Source organism: Pan paniscus, chromosome 2 (genome assembly GCF_029289425.2).
Source record: "Pan paniscus chromosome 2, NHGRI_mPanPan1-v2.0_pri, whole genome shotgun sequence".
Lineage (NCBI taxonomy): Eukaryota > Metazoa > Chordata > Mammalia > Primates > Hominidae > Pan > Pan paniscus.
In genome coordinates this window covers 107,198,785-107,219,043 of record NC_085926.1, presented here as the reverse complement: position 1 = coordinate 107,219,043, position 20,259 = coordinate 107,198,785, and the positions used below count along the sequence as shown (strand labels likewise).

General features: G+C 39.7%; 1 pseudogene; it reads right to left on the bottom strand.

The window, feature by feature from the left end:
• Positions 1–16,853: 16,853 nt before the first annotated feature.
• On the bottom strand, positions 16,854–16,952 carry LOC112439409 (U6 spliceosomal RNA; annotated as a pseudogene).
• Positions 16,953–20,259: the final 3,307 nt, after the last annotated feature.

The window sequence follows — 20,259 nt, the reverse complement described above, 5'->3', positions numbered from 1 at the left end:
TGTTTCTGCTTTTGAGTTCTTTGCAAGTTTGCCATGAAGTCTACCCTCTGCTTCAGGCTCTATATTCTTTGGCTAAGAGCTTTTATCTCTGTTTGCAATAGCATCTTGCAGCTTTATAATAAATGTTCTCTGATTTGTTGTAAACCAAACATTTAGTACACATTAATTTGAAGTTATCCTTTAGTTCTTCTGTAAGTCATTCTTGATCGTCTCTTGTTTGGTACTAAAATCCAGAGGGTATTTAATAATTATGGTGTAATTAGGAACAATAAAATCAGTCACAGGAAACGAACAGAAATAAACAGAAAATAGGGTCCTTTCTTTGCAATGTACTCATCTGTTAATTCAAAGCTTCTAGAAAGGGTTCTGTTCTCATTTCTCTGCGGAGGAGCTCCCAAGAGGTTTCTCAGGAGCATCAAGTCTCACAGGAGCCTGACACAAAAGGTCTCTCCAGGCTCGTTATGCACACACGCTTGTTCTCCTTTCTTTTTATGCCCCTGTGCTTCTCTCCACTCCTCCCCCACCCCTCTTCTTCCCCTGGAACTTGTTTTTTAGTTTTTTCTTTTTCATTCACCAGTATATTTGCAATTTTTTAATTAAATAGATAAATTTAATTTTACTTTGAAGCACTTCTTTTCTTTTCTTTTTCTTTTTTGTTTTTTGAGATGGAGTCCCACTCTGTCAACCAGGCTGAAGTGCGAAGGCACAGTCTCAGCTCACTGCAACCTCCAACTCCCGGGTTCAAGCAATTCTCTTGCTTCAGCCTCCCGAGTAGCTGGGATTACAGGTGACCGCTGCCATGCCCGGCTAATTTTTTTGTATTTTTAGTAGAGATGGGGTTTCGCCATGTTGGTCAGGCTGGTCTTGAACTCCTGACCTCAGGTGATCCATCTGCCTTGGCCTCCCAAAGTGCTGGGATTACAGGCGTAAGCCACCACGCCCGGCCTTCTTCTTTTTTTTTTTTTTTTTTAATTTATTTTTTACTTTAAGTACTGGGATACATATGCAAAACGTGCAGGTTTGTTACATAGGTATACGTGAGCCATGGTGGTTTGCTGCACCTATCAACCCATCACCTAGGTTTTAAGCTCTGCATGCATTAGGATTTGTTCTGATATGCTCCCTCCCCTCCCACTGCTGACAGGCCCTGGTGTGTGTTTTTCCCCTCCCTGTGTCCATATGTTCTCATTGTTCAACTCCCACTTATGAGTGAGAACTTGCAGTGTTTGGTTTTCTGTTCCTGTGTTAGTTTGTTGAGGATGATGGCTTCCAGCTTTATCCACGTCTCTGCAAAGGACATGATCTCATTCCTTTTTGTGGCTGCATAGTATTCCATGGTGTATATGTACCACATTTTCCTTATCCAGTCTATCATTGATGGGCATTTTATCATTGATGGGTTGGTTCCATGTCTTTGCTATTGTGAACAGTGCTGCAGTAAATATGTGTGCATGTATCTTTATAATAGAATGATTTATATTTCTTGGGGTATATATCCAGTAATGAGATTGCTGGGTCAAGTGGTATTTCTGGTTCTAGATCCTTAAGAAATTGCCACACTGTCTTCCACAATGGTTGAACTAATTTACATTCCCGCCAACAACGTAAAAGTGTACCTATTTCTGCAGCCTCACGAGCATCTGTTGTTTCTTGGCTGTTTAATAATTGCCATTCTGAGTGGTATGAGATGGTATCTCATTGTGGTTTTGATTCGAATTTCTGTAATGATTAGTGATGTTGAGCTTTTTTCATGTGTTTGTTGGCTGCATAAATGTCTTCTTTTGAGAAGTGTCTGTTCATATCCTTTGCCTACTTTTTGATGTTTTTTTTTTTTCTGTAAATTTGTTTAAGTTCCTTGTAAATTCTGGATATTAGGCTTTTGTCAGATGGGTAGATTGCAAAAATTTTCTCCCATTCTGTAGGTTGCCTGTTCACTCTGATGATAGTTTCTTTTGCTGTGCAGAAGCTCTTCAGTTTAATTAGATCCCATTCATCAATTTTAGCTTTTGTTGCAATTGCTTTTGGCAATTTTTTTTTTTTTTTTTTTTTTTTTTTGAGATGGAGTCTTGCTCTGTCCCCAGGCTTGAGTGCAGTGGCACGATCTCGGCTCACTGCAAGCTCCGCCTCCCGGGTTCATGCCGTTCTCCTGCCTCAGCCTCCCGAGTAGCTGGGACTGCAGGCGCCCGCCACCAAGCTCAGCTAATTTTTTGTATTTTTAGTAGAGATGGGGTTTCACTGTGTTAGCCAGGATGGTCTCAATCTCCTGACCTCATGAGCCACCCACTTCGGCCTCCCAAAGTGCTGGGATTATAGGCATGAGCCACCACACCCAGCCTGCTTTTGGCAATTTCATCATAAAATCTATGACCATGCCCATGTCTTGAACAGTATTGCCTAGATTTTCTTCTAGGGTTGTTATGGTTTTGGGTTTTACATTTAAGTCTTTAATCCACCTTGAGTTAATTTTTATATAAGGTGTAAGGAAGGGGTCCAGTTTCAGTTTTCTGCATATGACTAGCCAGTTTTCCCAGCACCATTTATTAAACAGGGACTCCTTTCCCCGTTGCTTGTTCTTGTCAGGTTTGTTGAAGAGCAGGTGGTTCTAGATGTGTGATCATATTCCTGAGGTCTCTGTTCCGTTTCATTGGTCTATATGTCTGTTTTTGTACCAGTACTATGCTGTTTTGGTTACTGTAGCCTTGTAGCATAGTTTGAAGTCAGGTAGTGTGACGCCAGCTTTGTTCTTTTTGCTTAGTATTGTCTTGGCTATGTGGGCTCTTTTTTGTTTCCATATGAATTTTAAAGCAGTTTTTTTTTCTAATTCTGTGAAGAATGTCAATGGTAGTTTGATGGGAATAGCATTGAATCTATAGACTACTTTGGTCAGTATGGCCATTTTCACAATATTGATTCCTCCTATCTATGAGTATGGAATCTTTTTCCATTTGTTTGTGTCCTCTCTTATTTCCTTGAGCGGTGGTTTGTAGTTCTCCTTGAAGAGGTCCTTCACATTCCTTGTTAGTTGTATTCCTAGGTATTTTATTATCTTTGCAGCAATTGTGAATGGGAATTCATTTATGATTTGGCTCTCTGCTTGCTTGTCTATTGTTGGTGTATAGGAATGCTTGTGAATTTTGCACATTGGTTTTGTATCCTGAAACTCTGCTGAAGTTGCTTATCAGCTTAAGGAGTTTTTGGGCTGAGACAATGGGGTTTTCTAAATATACAATCATGTCATCTGCAAACAGAGACAATTTGACTTCCTGTCTTTTTATTTGAATACCCTTTATTTCTTTCTCTTGCCTGATTGCCCTGGCCAGAACTTCCAATACTATGTTGAATAGGAGTGGTGAGAGAGGGCATCCTTGTTTTGTGCTGGTTTTCAAAGGGAATGCATCCAGCTTTTGCCCATTCAGTATGATATTGTCTGTGGTTTTGTCATAAATAGCTCTTATTATTTTGAAATATGTTCCATCAATACCTAGTATATTGAGACTTTTTAACATGAAGTGCTGTTGAATTTTTTTTTTTGAGATGGAGTCTTGCTCTGTTGCTAGAGTGCAGTGGCATGATCTCTGCTCACTGCAACCTCTGCCTCCCAAATTCAAGCGATCCCAGCCTCCCGAGTAGCTGGGATTACAGGCACCTGCCACCGTGCCTGGCTAATTTTTGTATTTTTAGTAGTTTCTAAACTAAATTAAACAAGGGGTTTCACCATCTTGGCCAGGCTGGTCTTGAACTCCTGACCTTGTGATCCACCTGCCTCAGCCTCCCAAAGTGCTGGGGTTACAGGCATGAGCCACTGTGCCTGGCCAGGGATGTTGAATTTTTCAAAGGCCTTTTCTGCATCTATTGAGATAATCATGTAGTTTTTGTCATTGGTTATATTTATGTGATGGATTACGCTTATTGATTTGCGTTATGTTGAACCAGCTTTGTATCCTGTGCTGCTGGATTCGGTTTGCCAGTATTTTGAGGATTTTTGCATTGATGTTCCTCAGGGATATTGGCCTGAAGTTTTCTTTTTTTGTTGTGTTCTGCCAGATTTTGGTATCAGGATAGTGTTGGCCTCATAAAATGAGTTAGAGAGGAGTCCCTTCTTTTCAATTGTTTGGAATAGTTTCTGAAGGAATGGTACCAGCTCCTCTTTGTACCTCTGGTAGAATTCGGCTGTGAATCCGTCTGGTCCTAGGCTTTTTTGGTTGGTAGGCTATTACTGCCTCAATTTCAGAACTTATTATTGGTCTATTCAGGAATTCAACTTCTTCCTGGTTTAGTTTTGGGAGGATGTACATGTCCAGGAGTGTATCCATTTGTTCTAGATTTTCTAGTTTCTATTTCTATTTGTGTAGAGGTGTTTACAGCATTCTCTGATGGTAGTTTGTGTTTCTGTGGGGTCAGTGGTGACATGCCCATTATCATTTCTTATTGGGTCTATTTGATTCTTCTCTCTTTTCTCTATTAGTCTAGCTAGTGGTCTATTTTATTAATTTTTTCAAAAATCCAGCTGCTTGATTCATTGATTTTTTTGGAAGATTTTTTTTGTCTCTATATCTTTCAGTTCTGCTCTGATCTTAGTTATTTCTTGTCTTCTCCTAGCTTTTGGATTTTTTCTTTTTTTTTTTTTGTTGCTCTTGCTCCTCAAGTTCTTTTAATTGTGATGCTAGGGTGTTGATTTGAGATCTTTCTAGCTTTCTGATGTGGGCATTTAGTGCTATAAGTTTCCCTCTTAACACTGCTTTAGCTGTGTTCCAGAGATTCTGATATATTGTCTCTTTGTTCTTATTGGTTTCAAAGAACTTCTTGATTTCTGCTTTAATTTCATTATTTACCCAGGAGTCATTCAGGAGCAGGTTGTTCAATTTCCATGTAGTTGTGTGGTTTTGAATGAGTTTCTTAATCCTGAGTTCTGATTTGATTGCATTGTGGTCTGAGAGACTGTTTGTTATGATTTCAGTTCTTTAGCATTTGCTGAGGAGTGTTGTACTTCCAATTATGTGGCCAATTTTAGAGGAAGTGCCATGTGGCACTGAGAAGAATGTATATTCTGTTGTTTTGGGGTGGAGAGTTCTGTAGATATCTATTAGGTCCATTTGATCCAGAGCTGAGTTCAAGTCCTGAATATCCTTATTAATTTTCTGTCTCATTGATCTGTCTAATAAATATTGACAGTGGGGTGTTAAAGTCTCCTACTATTATTGTGTGGGAGGTGAAGTCTCTACAGATCTCTAAGAACTTGTTTTATGAATCTAGGTGCTCCTATATTGGTTGCACATATATTTAGGATAGTTAGTTCTTCTTGTTGAATTGATCCCATTACCATTTTGTAATGCCCTTCTTTGTCTTTTTTGATCATTATTGGTTTAAAGTCTGTTTTGTCGGAGACTAGGTTTGCAACCCCTGCTTTTTTCTGCTTTACATTTGCTTGGTAAATTTTCCTCCATTCCTTTATTTTGAGCCTGTATGTGTTTTTGCATGTGAGATGGGTCTCTTGAATACAGCACACTGATAAGTCTCAACTCTATCCAACTGGCCAGTCTGTGTCTTTTAATTGGGGCATTTAGCCCATTTACATTTAAGGTTAATATTGTTATGTGTGAATTCGTTACTGTCATCATGATGCTAGCTGTTTATTTTGCACACTAGTTGATGCCGTTTCTTCATAGTGTCATTGGTCTTTATATTTTCATGTGTTTTGCAGTGACTAGTACCAGTTTTTCCTTTCCATATTTATTGCTTCCTTCAGGGGCTCTTGCAAGGCAGGAATGGTGGTGACAAATTCCCTTAGTATTTGCTTGTCTGAAAATGATTTTTTTTTTTTTTTTTTTGAGACAGAGTTTCGCTCTTGTTGCCCAGGCTGGAGTGCAATGGTGTGATCTCAGCTCACTGCAACCTCCGCCTCCTGGGTTCAAGCAATTCTCTTGCCTCAGCCTCCCAGGTAGCTGGGATTACAGGCATGAGTCACCATGCCCGGACACGAAAAAGATTTTATTTTGCCTTCACTTATGAAGCTTAGTTTGGGCAGATATGAAATTCTGGGTTGAAAATTCTTTTCTTTAAGAATGTTGAATATTGGCCCTCACTCTCTTCTGACTTGTAGGGTTTCTGCCAAGAGATCTGCTGTTAGTCTGATGGGCTTCATTTTGTAGGTGACCTGGCCTTTCTCTCTTTGTGCCCTTAACATTTTTTCCTTCATTTTGACCTTGGAGAATCTGATGATTGTGTCTTGGGGTTGATCTTCTCGTGGAGTATCTTAGTGGGTTCTCTGTATTTCCTGAATTTGAATGTTGGCCTGTCTTGCTAGCTTGGGGAAATTCTCCTGCATAATATCTTGAAGTGTGTTTTCCAACTTCGTTCCATTCTCCCCATCTCTTTCAGGTACTCCAATCAGATGTAGGTTCAGTCTTTTTACATAGTCCCTTATTTCTCAGAGGTTTTGTTCATTTCTTTTCATTCTTTTTTCTCTAATCTTATCTGCCTGCCTTATTTCAGCATGATAGTCTCCTATATCTGATATTCTTTCTTCCACTTGATCGATTCGGCTATTGATGCTTGTATATGCTTCATGAAGTTCTCGTGCTGCGTTTCTCAGCTCCATCAGGTCATTTATGTTCCTCTATAAACTGGTTATTCTAGTTATCATCTCCTCTAATGTTTTATTGAGGTTCTTATCTTCTTTGCATTGGGTTAGAACATACTCCTTTACCTCAGCAAAATTTGTTTTACTCACCTTTTGAAGCCTACTTCCGTCAATTTGTCCATCTCATCCTCTGTCCAATTCTGCGCTCTTGCTGGAGAGGTGTTGCGATCATTTGGAGAAGAGGCACTCTGGCCTTTTGGGTTTTCAGCGTTTTTTTTGATTGATTCTTTTTCATCTTCATGAGTTTTTCTAGTTTTGATCTTTGAGACTGCTGACCCTTGGATGCAGTTTTTGTGGGGACTATTTTTCTTGTTGATGCTGTTCTTGTTGCTTTCAGTTTGTTTGTTTGTTTTTCTTTCAGTAGTCAGTTCCCTCTTCTGTGGGGCTGCTGCAGTTTGCTGACGGTTCACTTTGGGCCCTATTCATCTGATTCGCTCCTCCCTCTGGAAATGTCACTCAAGGAGGCTGGAGAACAGCAAAGATGGGTGCCTGCTCCTTCCTCTGGGATCCCTGACCTCGAGGGGCACTGACCTGATGCCAATAGGAATGCTCTTGTATAGGATATCTGACAGCTCCTGTTGGGGGGTCTCACCCAGTTGGGTGGCATGGGAAGCAAGACCTGGTTAAGGAGGCACTTTGGCTATCCCTTGGTGGAGGAGGTGTACTGTGCCGGGGAGGGAGTGGGGGGAACCCGCTTGTCTGGGCTGACTGGATTACTTTTTGTAAGTCTGCTCGTCTGTGGAGACTTAAGCCACCCCTCCTCCTTAGGGGTTCAGGCCTAGGGAGTTCAGAGTTCTGTCCCTGAGCCCCTGGGTAGAATTGGAGTTCCTGCAGGGAGGCCCTGCAGCAGCAGTGCTGGCTGCCGCCCCTCCCCTAAGGAGCTCAGATGGCTTAGACTACAGACAGCTGCAGCAGTGGTCATGGCTGCCCCTCCCACTGTGAACTCAGCAGGCTTACTTAGGTCGATTTTAACCCAATGGCTGTTGAGAATCTGCATGCTTCCATTGAGACTCAAGGCCCTGGTGGCCTGGGCTCCCGAGTGGGATCTTCCGATCTGTGGGTTGCAGTTTTCTGGAAAAAAAAGGGTTTCCCAGGCAGGCTAGCGTGCTTACCCATTGCTTCCCTTGGCTGGGGGAGCCCCTGACCCGTGTGGCTCTCAGGTAAGTCGCTGCACCATACTGTTCTTCCTTCCTCTCCGTGGGTCACGCCAGCTGCCTAGTCAGTCCTAATGACAGAACCTGGGTACCTCAGTTGCAGGTGCAGAATCCGCATGCTGTTTCAGATCTTTTGGATGGCAGCCTCCGATTCCCGCTGCTTCTATTCAGCCATCTTGAACCCACCCCTGAAGCATTTATTTTCCTTTTTTTTTTTTTTTGTCCTATCCGGGTGTGTGTCATGATTACTTTTTGTCATTAAAAAATTGAATCATGTCCTGAGCCGCCAATGTGTCTTCTTTTTCTCAAGAGTTCAGCAACCCCCTCACCCCCATGTTCCAAGACAGAGGGATATATATTTTAATTATGACCTCCTGGCTGGGTGCAGTGGCTCACGTCTGTAATCCCAGCCCTTTGGGAGGCCGAGGCAGGTGGATCACTTGAAGCCAGGAGTTTGAGACCAGCCTGGCCAACATGGCGAAACCCTGTCTCTACTGAAAATACAAAAATTAGCGGGGCGTGGTGGCACACGCCTGTAATCCCAGCTACTCAGGAGGCTGAGGCAGGAGAATTGCTTGAACCTGAGAGGCAGAGGTTGCAGTGAGCTGAGATCTCGCCACTGCACTCCAGCCTGGGTGACAGAGTGAGACTCTGTCTCAAAACAAAATAAAACAAACAAAAATTATGACCTCATGGCAACATTTCCAATTCTAATTTACTAATACAGATTTTTTCCTTAACTTGCTTAATTTTATAGTTGTATACCCTTTTCTCTTACATTGTAAAGCTTAATTTCTAATTACATGAACAAATTTTATTATTTGCTCTATCTTTCAAAATATAGAACGTTGTTTCAAAATTGCAATACCAGTATTCCTACCAGTAACAAATCTGTTGAGTGAAGTTGAAGGTTTATTTCCTTACTTCATCTTTAGGCTATATCCTTGGGATGAAATGTCAGAGCACCCACCCCCCTATTTTTTTTCAAAATGACTTGGGATAATTATTTCTCTTTGTGGTTAGTTCACCAATTTGACATAATTAGATGCATTCACTTTACTTTATTTTCAATTGTAGGATGTGCTTTTTAACTGTGATTGATCTTGTGAATATATAAAATCTTCACATATGTAAAAAATCAGAAATATAGTAAAAGGTATTCTCAGAAAAGTCTTATTTTCATCCTTATCTTCTACACTTCAATCTCCACATCCTTTTTTGTAAGCATTTTTAGTTTGGATTATTTGTCTAACACTTGCTTTTTGTTCCCTTCAAAATTGGGCAAATAGTATGGATTCTTATTCTCTTTTCTTTCTTACACCAACAAAATGGCATTATATACATTGCTTTGCATCTTTAGCAAAGATGTAAAACTTACTCTTTGTTTTTCTTCTAAATTTTATTTGGACAATTTCAATCATATATAGAAGTAGAATAGCTTTATGAGCCTCAATGTGCTTTTCATTCAGCTTCAAGCATTATCAATTAATGGCCAGTTTCGTTTTTTTCAATCTCCCCAAACTCATCCCCATATTCTTTTAAAGCCCAAGGCAACCACTATTCTACTTTCTGTCTCTAACTACCTAATGTAAGTGCAATTATACAGTATTTGTCTTTTTGTGACTGGCTTATTTCATTTAGTGTAATGTTGTCAAGGTTAATTTATGTTATAACACATGTCAAAATTTCCTCCTTTTTAAGGCTGAATAATACTCCACTGTATGTACATACCACATTTTGCTTATCGATTCATCTCACAGTATTCACTTTGGTTGTTCCATTATTTTAGATATTTTGAATAATGCTACTATGAACATGGGTATACAAATACTCCTGTGAAACCTTGCTTTCAATTCTTTTGCATATATACCCAGACGTGGAATTGCCACATCATATGGTAATTTTATTTTTAATCTTTTCAAGAACCACCATGTTTTCCACAGTTGCTGTACCATTTTATATTGAAATGGGATAGGTCCCTTGACCCTTTCATGGGACTCATGAAAGGGTTGGCTCGTTTACTCAGCCCACAGCTCTCAAGCCCTTGTGGGAAGGGGAGCATGCAGATGAGTGAGCGCAGAGGCCAGGACAAGCACTCTGGGCAACCTGCTGGAGCAGAACTCTGTGCGGGCCCGAGGCAGCATCTAGGGGTTGCCCATGACTCCTGGAGCCCCAGAGAGCATGAGTTACAGTGTGCTCTCTTAGTTTTGCCATCCATGGATGGCTTTGAATGTTAGACAACTCAGTGGAGGGTGGAGAGTCAGTATGACAGCCTCTTGCACCTGCACCCAGGTCCTTGTCTGGTATCTAGGAGGAATCAGATTACATGAACAAATTGAAGATGATAAATGCAGAGAATTTTACTGAGCAGTGGAAGTGGCTCTCAGCAGGATGGGGAGCTGGAAAGTGGGTGGAGCAGGAAGGTGGTCTTCCCCTGGAGTTCAGCTGTCTGCCGCCAAACTTTTCTCTGAGGCCCACCATCAAGCTGCTTCTCACCAATGTCAAGCTGCTTCTTCTCTTCTCTACTTCCCTGCCATGTTGCTCTGCCACTCCACCGGTGGGGCGTGGGGTTTTTATGGGTACAGGATGCGGGATGGGGCAGGCCAAGGTGGTTTTGGAAAAGGCAACATTCATTTGGGAAAACAGGAATGCACGTTCTCACTTTGGGCCAAGGGTCCAGGCTTGAGGGTAGAGCCCTCACCAGGGATCCCATCCTTTTCTACCTGGTATTTCCCTGCCTCTTGTCCGTATCAGTATTACCACCAACTGTGTACAGGTATCCCATTTTTTCCACATCCAGCCAACATTTATTTTCTACTTTTTGCTTTTGGAAAGTAGTCAACATAATGAACATGAAGTGGCATTTTATTGTAATTTTGAATTGTATTTATCTAACGATTAGTGATGCTAAGCATCTTTTAATGTGCTCATTGGCTTTCTAAAAATTTTTTATTTTTATCTTTTTAGACAGAGTCTCACTCAGTCTGTTGCCACAAGGCTGGAGGGCAGTGGTGTGATCTCTGCTCACTGCAACCTCCATCTCTCGGGTTTAATCGATTCTCCCACCTCAGCCTCCTGAGTAGTTGGGACCACAGGCACCCACCAAAACGCCCATCTAATTTTTGTATTTTTAGTAGAGATGGTGTTTCACTATGCTGGCCAGGCTGGTCTTGAACTCCTGACCTCAAGTGATCCACCCACCTCGGCCTCCCAAAGTGCTGGGATTACAGGCATGAGCCACTATGCCCAGCTTCACTGGGCACATTGATAGGCATTTGTATGTCTTTGGAAAAATGCCTATTCAAGTCCTTTGTCTATTTTTGAATTAGATTGGTTGTTTTATTGTTGTTGAGTTTTAGGGGTTCACCGTATATTCTGGATATCAGTACCTTATCAGGCACCTGAGTTGCAAATATTTTCTGTCATCCTATGGGTTGTCTATTTATTCTGTTGGTAGTATCTTCTGATGCACAAATTTAAAAAAATTTCATGAGGTGCAGTTTGTCTATTTTTTCTTTTGTTGCCTGTGCAAGAAAATAAACTGCCAAATCCACTGTTGTGAAGCTTTGCCCTACGCTCCAGCCCCATATTATTTTATTTTATTGTTTTGAGAGGGAGTCTTGCTGTGTCACCCAAGCTGGAGTGCAATGGTGCTATCTCAGCTCACTGCAAACTCCGCCTCCTGGATTCAAGAGATTCTCCTGCCTCAGCCTCCTGAATAGCTGAAATTACAGGTGACTGCCACCATGCCCAACTAATTTTTGTATTTTAGTAGTGATCTGCCCACCTTGGCCTCCTAAAGTGCTGGGATTACAGGCATGAGCCACTGCATCCACCTCCCATATTTTTTTTTGAAGTAAATCTCATATGTATCATTTCTATTTCATTTATAAATAGGTCAGCAAAACTCTAAAATTTAAGAATTCCTTTTCAATATTTAATGTTTATCTATCTATCCATCTATCTACCATCTATCTACCTAAAAACCACAATACCTTTATCAAACTTAGACATTAATCATTTCTTAATATGATAAAACCTCTAGCAAACATTCAAATGTCTAATTATACAGCTGACTCTGTTTGGGTACTTTAGAGTCCCTGTCACTGAAGCTCTCTCAACTGCAGTCCTTAAAATAGGGAAATACATCTGTGCTTTGATGGTGGATTCCTCCTTCCTCCAGCAACATGGAATCTGGTGAAGCCCTTAGTATCTCTTTGCTGAGGTCTGTTAGCCCCATGAGAGACCTCACTAACAGATTCTAAGATAATCCCACACTGGCTTTTGTACACACAACCAACATCAAGTCCATAGGGAACACCCATGGACCCTTTGCTCTGGAAATTCTGAGATTTTAGGCTATCCAATGTCATATTCCCTCCTTTGGCTTCTCCTCTAGACAGTGCCTCTCTCACCCCTCAGATTTCTTGGGTGACAGCATTATTCCCTAGGGCCCCCCATACTGTAGGGACACATTATATGCTCTCCAAGTGGTTCCTATGAGCCCTCTCACTAGGCTTGAAATGAGAGTACCAGTTTATGCCTTTTATGTAAGTGAGAGGTATAGAAATATCTGCACAGACCTTATTCTGAGTTGTAGAGATGGCCTGTTTCACAGCTGTCTCTGCTGTCTGATGGCTCTTGGCTTCGTCCTCAGAAGAGATTTCCATTTTAACATCCTTTTACATACTCAACCACCCATTTGGGCAATTCAAATCTTGTTTGAGTTGAATGAACTGATATCTTTATTTTTCACAGTGGCACACAAAGGTGGCCAAATCTGAAGACTGATAAGTGTTACATTTTCTTAAATATTGCATTCTTCAACTTCTGGTTTGTGAATCCTATGAATTTGCAAATCAAGCACTTAGCATGCATTAAAGTATCTGTTAGGTGGTTTGACACTTCATTTTGCAATTCCAGCCAACTTCTCTCTTTCAAGGGAGCCTGGAGCCTGGCTGCAGTTTGTCCAGGCTTGTGGAAACTTCAGTTCTCCCATCATGTGCCTCATTCTTACACATGGAGTTTCTGATCTCAGTTTGATAGCGTTTTATGTTTGATGGAGAGGAGCACTTCCATATTTTGCCTTCTTGCATCTAAATATAAATATTTTATTTTATAAGATTATGATTACTTTCTGCAAAAATGGCTCCCAAGTGCATTGGTTACTGTTATTTCTAGGTAATTTGTGAGGTCTCCACATGGACAGGTCAAGTCACTGGTTAGTTTTACATTCTTGTGGTATAAAGTTTAGTTTCCACAGTATATTTCTACAAGTGCTTACTAGCATTATCATCAGCTTTCTTTTCCATTCATAGAAACACTCTGAAATGTGCATTTTCTGTAATGAGAATTAGTGGTTGCTTAGAAGAATTTTTGCCTTCAGGCAAAAGCTTTTAACAGATAACCCATATGGCAAGAAAGTGCATGAAAAGAGAACTGGATTAGGACTCAGGAGACCTGAGCTAAAGTTAAAGAATGCTTATAAGAAACTATAAAGCAATGCTATTATTCTAATTTTTAATGCTATTTTTAAGAGTTAAAAATATTTTCTGCATAAGCATATTCTTTTCCAGAGTGCTCCAATGTATGTATTATTGATAATTAGTACAAAGAAATAATCCCATAATTTGCCTAAGGCTTTGTAGTTTCAAAGTACTTTCATAGCTATAAAAGCCTAGAAAGTTAAAAAGTCTAATCTTTTTTTAAGAGAAAAAATGTTTATAGATCACATCAACTTAGTGGAACATTCTCCTTTTTTAAAGAATGAAAAAATAGCTAGTCATGGTGGCACTCTTCTGTAATCCCGGCTACTTAGGAGGCTGAGGCAAGAGGATTGCTTGAGCCCAGGAGTTCAAGACTAGCTCGGGCAATATACCAAGATCTCATTTAAAAGAAAAAAGTCCAATACAATATTATAGAGATATACTACATAAAAATGAAAATTATCTGTAGCTATTTTATTAACCATTGCTTATAATTTGGTATTAATTTCCACAGTATTTATTTTTCCAAACATGTATTTGTAGTGTTTTTCTCTTTTTTAAACTAAGAAAGAACCATATTATCCAAGCTGTTTTACACCTTTTGTTCCATATATCAATTGGTCTTGAATGTCTTCCCATGTTTACATTATGTCAAATTGACTTCATCTTGTAAATTCCTGTACAATATGTCATTCAGTCAATCATTTGTTGATAGATTTTTAGATTGTTCCCAATATGTCCATAATATGAATAATACTGCAAGAATATTACCAGACACATATCTTTGGATCTTCTGCATGTACATCTGAAAAATAAATTCCTGTTTAGGATAGCTGTGTCAAAAACTAAGAACATTTTCAACTTTAAGATGTATTTCCAAATTGTCTTCCAAAAAAGGATGTATCAGTTTTCCTTTCACCAACAATGAATAAACAGAGTTAGACAAACTAATGTTCTTAACATCTATTTCCACATGGGTAAAATGAGTGGGCTGGGCTCTATGCATTTATATTCTAATTTCTTGATTGTTTCCTAAGGGCAGGTACTATGATTTGCTCAACATTAAATTCTTAGTGGGCAGAACATGGCTGGGCACATAGTAGGTCACCAATAAATATCTGCTAAATGAACTTATCTGTAAATTATTCCCAATCTCATATAGGGATATGCATCAATGGTAATGGTAATGTCAATGAAATCTCTTAGTTTTCTTTCATGGATTGCTAAATCTGAAGTAGCATGAACTGCTGGCAATTGGTAATCAGGATAGCTCCTAATTTTCTAAATTTCTTGTTTAGTCTTTTTCAATTTGATAATATAGTAGGTCGAAAATAAAACTGTGCCCTAATTCTTTCATAAAGGTAGGCAAGTGATCAAGAAACTCCTTTTCTGCACTATAGTGAAGAGGTAAATAAATTCCTTATTCCAGAAGATCTTCAGGCTGCCGCACCTCCCTCTCATTAAACATTTTTCCAGACACTTATTACAACTTTTTTTTTTTTTTGGAGACAGGGTTTCACTCAGTCACCCAGGCTGGAGTGCCGTGGCATGACCATGGCTCACTGCAGCCTTGACTTCCTGGGCTCAGGTGATTCTCCCACTTCAGCCTCCTCAGTAGCTGGGCCCACAGGGGTGCACCACCAAGCCTGGCTAATTTTTGTATTTTTTATAGAGATGGGGTTTCACCATGTTGCTCAGGCTGGTCTTGAACTTCTGGCTTCAAGCAATCCTCTCATCTTGGCTTCCCAAAGTGCTGGCATTACAGGGGTGAGCCACAGCACCTGGCCACTTATTACAAAGATTTTAATAGAATGTCCTCTGTTCTTAGTGACAGTTTTACGTTTTCATACCTATTCCTCTCCAAAGTAACTATAATGTCTTGGCTTTTCCTGAGAATTTCTAAGAGTATATGGTAGAAATACAAGCCAGCAATTATATTTTCTTAGCTGAACATGGGAAAAATTGTAAGAAGGGAACGTTGTGCTGAATTGCTAGGTCAGATCAGTAATGGTAAAAAGATTTTATGAGTTGGAGCTAAATATAAAGTATTTTCTTCCACTTTCAACTTTTCTCCTACCAGTGGATAAAATACAGTACATTGGGAAATGTATGACACCGGGATCAGGTAGGCTTGGGTTCAAAATATTGGTTCTGCCACTCAGCAGCTCTGAGTCAGAGTATGTCCATTTCCTCACCTATAAAATGGAGAAAATTATGCTACCTACTAATGAAGATTTTTATGAAAATCCATCCTGTTCCTCCTTGAGATCTCAATGTAGTCATCATCTCCTCTAAGAAAGTATTCTTGACTCCTTTCTCCCACAAGGTAAAGTAAAATGTCTTTTGTCTGTGCAAATTGCCACCACTCCCCACCTACTTCCCACTCCACATCAGAATTCTATGCTATCACTGCATTTCTTATTGTATTAAAATTGCATCTGTATATGCCTGTCACTCCTACTAGACTGTGAGAAATTTATAACGCATATCTCTAACACTTAATAGGGAACCTGCCTATCAAAAGTATAGTCTTAGTAAATGTTTGTTGAGTGAATGAATGACATATTTCAAGTGATTGCACCATACTTAAAACATTGGAAACATCAAACAATGTGTTCTTTTTTGACTTCTATCATAAATAGGGGCCTGAAAGTTTTAGTAAAAACATTTATCTCTTGCCCATGATGCTGTAGCTAAGAAATATAAGGTTAGAACTGTTTTTTTGATTCATTCTAGGTAATTAGATACACTGATGGGCATGGTTCATGGAAGAAGTTAAGATTTAACAAACGATGAATAATGGGATGAAAATTTCTTCGAACCTTTAGCCATAGCTTATGCACATGCATCCAGAAGGAAAATTAATTGTTTGACCCTTTGTTCATATTTTTTTGTAAATATAAAACTTGGCAGTGTTGATTTAGATCATCAAAGCAATGTATTGGTGATCTTTCGCATTTGTCTCAGCTGCCTTTTTTCATTGCATTACAAATGATGTTAATTCTGTGCTTAATTATGCTCAACATAGTTTATAGGCAATCCAGTGTTTATCAGTTGGACACAGCAAAAATTCTGTTGTTTTCTTTCCATCTTCCTTCTGCTTATCATTTGTTGATTTTTGAAAGCAGCTGAAGTTGTTCCATGTGAATGGAAACAATTATAAGGCTGTACAATCTTCTCTACAGAGAAATGCATTTCTCTCTAGAAACCATCTTATCAACTACAATCTTTGCTTTTTAAATAATTGATATATATTCTCATGCAAACTTTTAACCTGATCTTTGCTGTCCTCTCAGATCAAAAGAAATCTCCACTCAGATTATAGAAAAAAAACCCTTTCCACCTACTCAGGATTTTCCAAAAGCCTGTGTATTTCATCCACTGAAATAGAGCCTCCATCTATCCAAATTGACTACTATAGCCAGTCAGACATGTATTGATGTTTTAAGGAAATGATAAATGTTTGAGATGAGGGATATGCTAATTACCCTGATCTGATCACTATACATCATATCATTATGTATAAGTATTGTCAATTAAAAATTTTTTTTGTTTTATTTATTTTTACTGTTTTTTTAAATGGAATGTTTCATGAATCTCCATGTCATCCTTGTGTAGGGGCCATGATAATCTCTGTATTGTTCTGAGAGTGACAGAAGGCAGCCAAATGCCTAGGCAGAAAGGGGAGGGTCCCCAGTGAAACCCCACCTCCAAGCTGAAGACAGCTTAAAGCCTGAAAGCCAAGCTACAAGTTAAATCCTCAGACTGGATTGAGAACTTGTCTTCCTGTTTGGCATGCTTTCCTCTGATTGATCCCCACCCTTCACCTATTTAATGTATATCTACCCTTTCCTAATTGGTTTTCTACACTGTCATGCCCATCTTTGAGTGGTGTCTTTGCTTTAACCTTTTTTGCATACTCACAAACCAATCAGCATGCACTTCCCATCCTCTGCCTATAAAGACCCCAGACTCAGTTGGTAGAGGAGAAGACAGCCTAACTTCAGAGAAGAGACAATCTAACTTTGGGAACCACGACCCACCGTTTTCATCCCCTATCCGGCTCCCCTCTCTGCTGAGAGTTGTTTTCATTGCTCAGTAAAATTCTCCGCCTTCACCATCCTCTAAAAATCCATGTGACCTCATGCTTCTTGGACTCTGGACAAGAACTTGGGACCCACCGAGTATGGGCACCCAGAAAGGCTGTCATACTGGCCCTTTGCCCTCGCCAGCAGAGGGCAGCCATCCTCCGCAGTGAGGCAAGTGGCCAAATGAGCTGCTAAGACACAGCTGTTGTTGGACTGTGGATGGTGGAACTAAAAGAGCGCTGTAACACCTCCTCTGGGACTTCAGGGTTGAAAGCACCTTCACCTGGGTGCCTGCATTCCCCTTGAGGCAACACGCTTAGTCTGGCCGCGGGTTCCACACAGAGCTTGCTCCTGTGTCAGCACCCAGAGCAGCCGGCCAGATCCCACACTCACTCGCTTACGTGCTCCCTTCTGCAAGGGGCTGAGCGTGGTGGGCCAAATACAGGGGAATGTCCCTGCCGTGAGTCTAAGGAAGGGGTCAAGAAAAATCCTGCATCAGTTCCAATTTTAGTGTATGTGCTGCCGAAGTGAGCAAGAGAAAAAGTTGTTTAAAAAGTTCATGTTAATATAATGATTGGATATTTGTATCTTAGGTTCTCATATTTTCTTTTTTCTTTTTTTCAGATGGAGTTTCACTTTGTCACCCAGGCTGGAGTGCAGTGGCGTGATCTTGGCTCACTGTGACCTCTGCCTCGCAGGTTCAAGCGATTCTCCTGCCTCAGCCTCCTTAGTAGCTGGGATTACAGGCGCCCGCCACCATGCCCAGCTAATTTTTGTATTTTTAGTGGAGTTAGGGTTTCACCATGTTGGCCAGTCTGGTCTCAAACTCCTGACCTCAGGTTATCTGCCTGCCTCGGCCTCCCAAAGTGCTGGGATTACAGGGATGAGCCACAGCGCCCAGCCAGGTTCTTGTATTTTCAATTATTATGTGTATCTTAGAAGTTGAAAAGGGAGTACTTTTGTTTAATATTTACTTTATTATTTGATTTTTTAATTGTCATTTTAAATTTAAATTCAGGGGGTATATGTACAGGTTTGTTACAGGGTATATTGTGCAGTGCTGAGGTTTGGTCTTTTACTGATTCCATCACCCAGATAGTGAACATAGAACCCAAAAGGAAGTTTTTCAGCCCACCCCCCTCCTCCTTTTGGAGTCTTCATTGTTTATTGTTCTTATCTTTATGTCTGTGTGAACCCAAGATTTAGCTCCCACTTGTAAGTAAGAACATGTGATATTTGGTTTTCTGTTTCTGCATTAGTTCGCTTAGGATAATGGCCTCCAGCTGCATCCATGTTGCTGCAAAGGACATTATTCAATTTTTTTATGGCTGTATAGTAGTCCATGGTGTATATGTACCACATTTTTAAAATCCAATCCTAGGTTAATTCCATGTCTTTGCTCTTGCAAATAGTGCTGCAATGAACATATGATAGCATTTGTCTTTTGGGTAGAATGATTTATCTTCCTTTGGTATATACCCAGTAATGGAATTGCTGAGTGGAAATGGTAGTTCTATTTTTAGTTCTTTGAGAAATCTCCAGACTGCTTTCCAGAGTGGCTGAACTAATTTACATTCCCACTAAGCATTCCCTTTTCTGCACAACCTTGTCAACATCTGTTGTTTTTGGACTTTTTTTTTCTCTGTACATAGGGATGACTTTTTAATAATAGCCCTTCTGACTGGTGTAAGATGGTATGTCATTGTGCTTTTAATTTGCATCTCTCTATTATTAGTGATGATGAACATATTTTCATGTTTGTTGGCTGCTAGTTGTCTTTTTTTGAGAAGTGTCTGTTTATGTCCTTTGCCCACGTTTTAATGGGATTGTTTGCTTTTTTCTTGTTGATTTAAGTTCCTTATAGATTCTGAATATTAGATCATATTTGGATGCATAGTTTGCAAATATTTTCTCCCATTCCCTAGATTGTCTGTTTGTTCTGTTGATCATTTCTTTTTGCTGTGCAGAAGCTCTTTAGTTTAATTAAGTCCCATTTGTCTATTTTTGATTTTGATGCATTTGCTTTTGGGTTCCTCATCATAAATTTTTTGCCTAGGCCAGTGTCTAGAAGAATATTTCCTAGATTTTCCTCTAGAACTTTTGTAGTTTGAGGTCTTACATTTAAGTCGTTAATGCATCTTGAGTTAATTTTTGTATATGGTAATAGGTAGGGGTCCAATTTCATTCTTCTGCATATGGTTAACCAGTTTTCCCAACAACATTTATTGAATAAAGTGTACTTTCCTCATGGTTCATTTTTGTCAACTTTGTTGAAGATGAGCTGGTGTAGGTGTGCAGCTTTATTTCAGGGGTCTCTAAAATGTTTCATTGGTCTATGAGCTTTTGGTTAGTATTCACTTTAAAAGGATCATTTCAGTGGGCTTGACCATAAGAGATAAATGCATTAAAAAAAATTTTTTTTTTCAGTGTAGGATCAAAACTACAATTGGAATATAAGTGTAAGTATTGAAAAGCAATGAAGTTATGTGATTTTCTTTCTAAGAGTTCTAAGATCAAAATATTTATGAAAAACATTTTTGGTGGCTATCACGAGTTTTTAAAGATTAACATAATTTCTGAGAGTAGTTTTGCAGGTAAAATTTAGGTCATTATAAAACATGAGTTATGCTCTAAAATTAATAGTTATATTTATCAAGTGACAATTCTGTGTCAATTGTTTTACGTACATTACAATTATCTCATTTATTCCTTAGAGAAAAAACAAACATTTAAAAGTTGAGTGCAGTGGCTCATGCCTGTAATCCCAGCACTTTGGAAGGCCAAAGTAGGTGGATTGCTTGAACTCAGGAGCTCAAGACCAGCATGGGCAACACGATGAAACCCCATCACTACCAAAAATACAAAAAATTAGCCAGGCATGGTGGCATGTG